Source organism: Peromyscus leucopus, chromosome X, assembly GCF_004664715.2.
Source record: "Peromyscus leucopus breed LL Stock chromosome X, UCI_PerLeu_2.1, whole genome shotgun sequence".
Taxonomy (NCBI): Eukaryota; Metazoa; Chordata; class Mammalia; order Rodentia; family Cricetidae; genus Peromyscus; species Peromyscus leucopus.
In genome coordinates, this window is record NC_051083.1 from 38,884,963 (window position 1) to 38,891,438 (window position 6,476).

At 39.3% G+C, this 6,476-nt stretch overlaps 1 pseudogene; it reads left to right on the forward strand.

Moving 5' to 3' along the window:
* Window positions 1–386: 386 nt before the first annotated feature.
* On the forward strand, window positions 387–5,272 carry LOC119086600 (annotated as a pseudogene).
* Window positions 5,273–6,476: the final 1,204 nt, after the last annotated feature.

Below are 6,476 nucleotides of genomic sequence, written 5' to 3' on the forward strand. Positions count from 1 at the left end.
CTTGCAAGCCCTGTGCATGCTGCCCTAGTCTCTGTGAGTTCATATGTGTCCTTTACCTCAATATTTTGAGTAACCTAGAGTTAGTTTAAAGTATAAGATGTGGTGTGAGTAAGTTACCTGCATTTCATAATAGCTCACTAAAGAATGCTTGCTGCAGGGAGGTGTATGTTTTCTATGGCTGTATAACCATTGACCAAAAGCTTAGAAGTTTTTTTTTTTTTCTTCGAGACAGGGTTTCTCTGTGTAGCTTTGTACCTTTCCCGGAATTTACTCTGTGGTCCAGGCTGGCCTTGAACTCACAGAGATCCGCTTGGCTCTGCCTCCTGAGTGCTGGGATTAAAGATGTGTGTCACCACCGCCCAGCCAGCTTAGTAGTGTTTAATAATATGAGATTGTATATTACAGTTTCTATTAGTCCCAGATATGGATATGGGATGGCTGGGTCACCTGTGCAAGCTGAAACCATCGTGTGGTGTTTGGCCTGTATTCCATTCTCAAGCCTAGGCTCCTTCTACAGTCAGAAGTTGCTGGCAAAAACCTTGGCTGTCCTAGAACTCACTTTGTAGACCAGGCTGGCTTGGAACTCACAGAGATCCGCCTGCCTCTGCCCCCAAGGTGCTGGGATTAAAGATGTGCACCACCACACCCAGCTTACAGACGGATTTTTAAGAGACACAATTGGTGGATTACATGGTATCTGTTTTCTAAACATTTAGTCATTGTAAGTATGCCAGGCACAGCAGAAAGGCTGCACTTTCTTTTGAGTGTTCTAAGTTCAGTAATATGGTGTGTGCAATTTATGTGCAAATATTTCATTGCCTTAGAGAAGGGATACTAGCATATGTGGGGTTTTGCATTTGCTAAACTGGATTGCTGAACCCATTTAAGTAGGAAACATCTATGCTGTTCTTGCTATTATTCTTTTGCTCACTCTGGGTCCCACATGGGTCTGACATGTACATGATAGCTTCCTCATATCTGCTTTTGAGGCTGCAGTCATTCCATAGCTCAACATGGATCTGCACACTGCTAAAGTTCTCAACAGAGGAAGGATGCAAAAGTCCTACATCACATATTAGAATGCCCCACCTCTATGCATCTCTCACAGCCACTTTTCTACTCTCTCTCTCTCTCCACCAACAAAAGGGAAGTCATAACACAAATACATGAAAGGATTTGTTAACATACGTATATTTATCCAAAAGTTACTGCACACATCTTTTCAATTAAGCATTCCATAAATGATTGATACCCTCATTGCAGAAGCATGGAATCATATATAATAGTTGGTTGCAGTACCATTTACGTCCACCTTAAAAATGGTAGAATGTTCAACATTAGCTTAGCATCCTGGAAGGAGTTAAGGATACCAGACATCTGTGAGCTGCTGGTGTACAATGAACTGGACACAGTGTTTTTTTGATAGAATATTAGCTAAAATGAAGCTTCTAAGACTCCCTAAAGAGAAGATAGAGATTTCCCTCATAGCTAGGTGCTTCATTTACCTCATTAGCTAAACTCCACAATGGATGACTTATAACAGGCATGAGCCCAAGGATGAGAAGAATGTAGAAGCATTTAAGAAGGCTACTCACACAAGACTGCAAGGGAAGAAGGTGGGATTGCCCTTCCACGAAGAAAATTCCACTCACTAGACCTAATGAAGAAAACCCATACCCATGAAATGCAAGTGAGGACAAACTCATTCCTGGGAGATTCTTTTTTTTTTGTTTTTTTGTTTTTTTTGTTTTTTCGAGACAGGGTTTCTCTATGTAGCTTTGCGCCTTTCCTGGAATTCGCTTTGTAGACCAGGCTGGCTTGGAACTCACAGAGATCCGCCTGGCTCTGCCTCCAGAGTGCTGAGATTAAAGGCATGCGCCACCACCGCCCAGCTCCTGGGAGATTCTTGATCCCACTCAAATTGCATTCTTCTAGGTTATGTAAAGACTAATGGGATTCCAGATAAACCTGTCTTGACATTCATTTTCCAGCAAATGACAGTAACCTAATGTAACACGAATAGCTAATTGAAAACCCAGAGCCAGATACTGGGGTGCAAGCTGAAAGATCAGAAAAGCAGAACAAGCTACAGCCAACCTTACCTCACCAAATCCTCAGCCGATCCTGTTTCCATGAATCCCCAGACTGAAAGCTTCTGAGTCCTCACCCCTGAGGGTCTCAGTTGAACTGCTTCTTAGTTCCTGTCTCCTCACACCACCTTTTATATCATTCTCCACCCAGCCATATCATTTTCTGGGATTAAAGGCATATGTGTTTCCCAAGCAAGGCATGAGACCTCAAGTGCTGGGATTAAAGGAGTGTGCCACCACTGCCTGACTCTGTTCTCAGTGCAGCCTTGAACTCAAAGATCCAGATAGATCTCTGCCTCCCAAGTGATAGGATTAAGGGTGTGTGCCATGATTGTCTGGCCTCTATGTCTAATCTCGTGGCTGGTTCTGTCCTCTGATCCCCAGATAAGTTTATTAGGGTACACAATGTATCACCACAACCTAATGCTTATTGCAAGGTTAATTACCCACCTTCAAATTGCCTTTGGGGAAATTCAGTCAGGACTTTCCCAAAGAATATTTCATCTTATTCCTTTGAATTACAGTTATATTGTAAATTTCACAATGTTTTTTCTTTTGAATCAAAACAATACCCCACATGATAAATCCTAGGAAACATGCAGAAGCTATGATAAAACTTCTACAAGCAAAATGATTATGAAAGCTATATTTGACACAAAGCACAGTAGGTATTGATCCAGTGCTTAGAGTTCATGGAACAGTGTTAAATGAAGCACCGAGGGAGCATTGTGGTTCTACACTATTGTCTCAAATGCATCAGTATACAATCCTAAATGTTGGTATGTGAGAAAGCATGATTCAAAAGAAACTAAGAACCAATATGGCAAGAATAGCCCATGGCTTAAAGCAAATTACATCAATACCCAGATGAACCTCTCAGCAGCATACTGAGAACAATGGACACAGGAACATGATTAGATGATAGTGAGTAACAGCACAAAATAGATGAAAATTCAAATGTTTTGGAAGACTTCAGTTTTTAAAGGGACAGTGGAAGAACTATTCAGAAAAGTACCTACTATTTTTTTTCTAGCATCACATTAATTTCTGGTTAGATTTTCAAAAGGAAATATAAACAGAATAAATAGATATAACAGATAAATGGAACAAGAAAACAATATATAGATGATAGAGACAAACAGGTGATTGATAGATATGATACAATCGAACAGAATGGGTAGAAAGAAATAGATGAGATAGATGATAGATAGATAGATAGATAGATAGATAGATAGATAGATAGACAGACAGATAGAGCTGAATAGATGGGTAAAGTAAATGGATCCCAAAATAGATATAATAGATGAAAGAGATTAGAACATACATATGAAAAATAGATACATATATATGTGTGTGTGTATGTGTGTGTGTGTGTGTGTGTGTGTGTGTGTGTGTGTAGATACAAATGTAAGTACTTACTTTAAACAATTAGCTCATTTCTCGGGCTTGAAATCAGTAATATGAGCTGAGGTTCAGGTAGAACTCAGTGGGTGCTACAGTCTTGGGTCTGGAGCATGGAAATTCAAGCAGGGTATCCATGTTGCAGAAACATTTTTTTCTGTGAAACCTCAGTCTTTGTTCCTAAGACCCTCAACTAAATGGCATACCACATATTGTCAGGTGATCTGATTTCCTTAAAATCCACTGATTTCAATGCAGTCAAATTTCAGAAGTATTCACACAGTAACATCTGGATTGATGTTTGGACAAAGAGCTAGAACCAAGAGTTTAATCAAGCTGCCTAATAGAACTAATCATGACAGTAAAGGTGGGCCATAAAAAGGAACTGATCCATACTGGACAGATCTCAGCAAAAATGTTTGATAGTAGGCTAGGCAGAGACCACATTCTCATAATGAAACGATGCTTATCTAGTCAATGAATAGTTTCTGAATGCCTAAGAGAAACTGATAAGTGTTATAGGGCCCACAGACAGAGCAGTAAACAGCCAGGTATGATATTTGTCCTGGTAGAGTAGCTAGGCTAGAGCAGACATTAATAAAAATAACCTAGATCAACCTATCCATGTTAGTCAAGTTTGATGTGAGCTCAACCACACTGTTTATGAGTGCTTCAGCGCTGTGAAAAAAGAGCTGAGAAAAAGATTCTATAAATGGCTAAGACCTCCATGGAGAGATAATGGCCTTTTGACTGCTCTCTTGGTGTAGGCATTTTCAAGGCAGGAGAGTGAAACCTGAGGCACACTCCTATTGACACATGTCAAGGCTGGATAGATTACTGTACTTCAAAATTAAGTAAAAAGAAATTTAGCATGTATCTTTTAAATCTCAAGTAAAGGAACGCCCTCTAACAAAAATATTTATCACAGGAATAAAGTAAAAAAAAATAAGAAATGGCATTTGGTGTTGGAACACAGTAGAAGAGTATCCACATGGGGAAGGCAAGAGTAAAGAAAGGGGATATAGTGGCTCTTTTTGTGTTGCCTCCTAGGCAGTTCACTGTGTCGAGATGAAGGAACATCTACTTCTCAGCCACAAGCTACCAGAAACTTGTTAAAGCAGACAATGAGCACAACCTTTGTACTTTCTATGAGAAAGGAATGGCCACAGAATCAGCTGATGACAGTCTGGGTGAAGAACAGCACAGCTGTGTGAACTAAATCAGTGATGGCAATGACAAAAGAGGTTCTGCCCTGAAGCAAATTGTCTTGAACCATGGCAGAGTGCACCTGCTGTTGAGTAAGGGACATTCTTGTCATAGACCAAGAACTGGAGAAAGTAAGAATAAGTCTGTTCTCAACTTAATGATTTTTAAAAAAAGAGAGTAGGGTATCCCTGGACTGACAGACCCTATTGTGTCTCAGCAGTTGGGACCCAAAAGAGCTAGTAGAATCTGAAAGCTTTCCAGTCTCTCTAAAGGAGATGATGTCCACCAATGTGTTTTTAGAAAGCTCTTAAGCAAAGAAGGTAAGAACAAGCTCAGGACCAAAGAACCCAAGATTCAGCCTTACTCATCCAAACACCAACATATTGCTCTGAAGAAACAATGTACTAAGAAAAATAAGGAGGCTGTGGAATATGCTAAACTTCCCCCCCACCCCCGAGAGACTGAAGGAAGTCAAAGAAGAACAATGCCAGAAACATATTGCCAGGAGATGTAGGCTCTTCACTCTAAGAGCTTCTACTTCTAAGTCTTAGTCCAGTAAAAAACAAGAGTCTTGAAGAGTAACAAATAAATGATCAGACCTTGAAAAGAAAAAAACTAACAGAACAAATGTAAACACCAGCCAACATGAAAAAGAAAAACGGTTCAGTATTTTCGACCCCATTGTCGTCAAAGAAGTTAAAATCATAAAAGCAGAAGCTCTGAACTAAATAGCAGACCAACATTTTGCAGAGAAAAAACCAAATCAATTAGGTGGATAAAAAATCCACAGATTTAATAAGGATGCAGAGAAAATGAGTAGAAAAGTAAAACACATTGAGAAATAACACATATGACACAGATGACAAGAAAAAATACCAGTGAAAAGAAATCAGTTCTCTCCAGAAAGCCACCAGAATGATTGAGAAAGGAGCAGTTACAACCATTTCTATTAAATAACTATTGTGGCCTATGTAGTTTGGTAAGTATTTTGCATCTATCAACTCTAATTCTTACAATAATTATTTAAGATACAAACTAATTTAAGCCTGATTTATAAATAAAAAATGAAATAACAGTAGGAAGCCAATACATTAGGCATAAAATCAGCTAGAAATTAAGGAAATGGGTATTAAATCCTGTGTTGGCTAATCTTAACATGCCAAATTTCATATTTCCAATGGCAAAAACAATCAAAATTTTATGGAAGAGAAAATAAAACAAGACCCAACTTTGTACATCAAAAAATAAAAATTCCCCTCATCCCATCACAAACAAGACAATGAAGAATAATTAAAATGTAACACTTGTGCCAGACAGAGAGAAAAGCCATGCCTTTAGGAATGACTGAAAGTATCCTAAAACCTACTCAGGAGGTGTGCAAAATCAAATGATGGCATTTTGAGCTGCACAATTGTGCTGTGAATATCTGTATGCTGTGAATGTGTTGCTCTGATTGGTTAATAAATAAAGTGCTGATTGGCCAGTAGCCAGGTAGGAAGTATAGGTGGGACAAAGAGAGAGGAGAATTCTGGGAACAGGACAGCTGAATCCTGAGACGCTGCTAGCCACCACCATGAGAAGCATGATGTAAAGTACCAGTAAGCCACAAGTCACATGGCAAGGTATAGATTTATAGAAATGGTTTAATTTAAGATATAAGAACTAGATAGCAAGAAGCCTGAGCCATTAGGCCAAACAGTTTAAATAATATAAGTGTCTGTGTGTTTATTGGGGGGCTGAGTGGCTGTGGGCCCGGGCAGGAATGGAGATAGCTCCAGC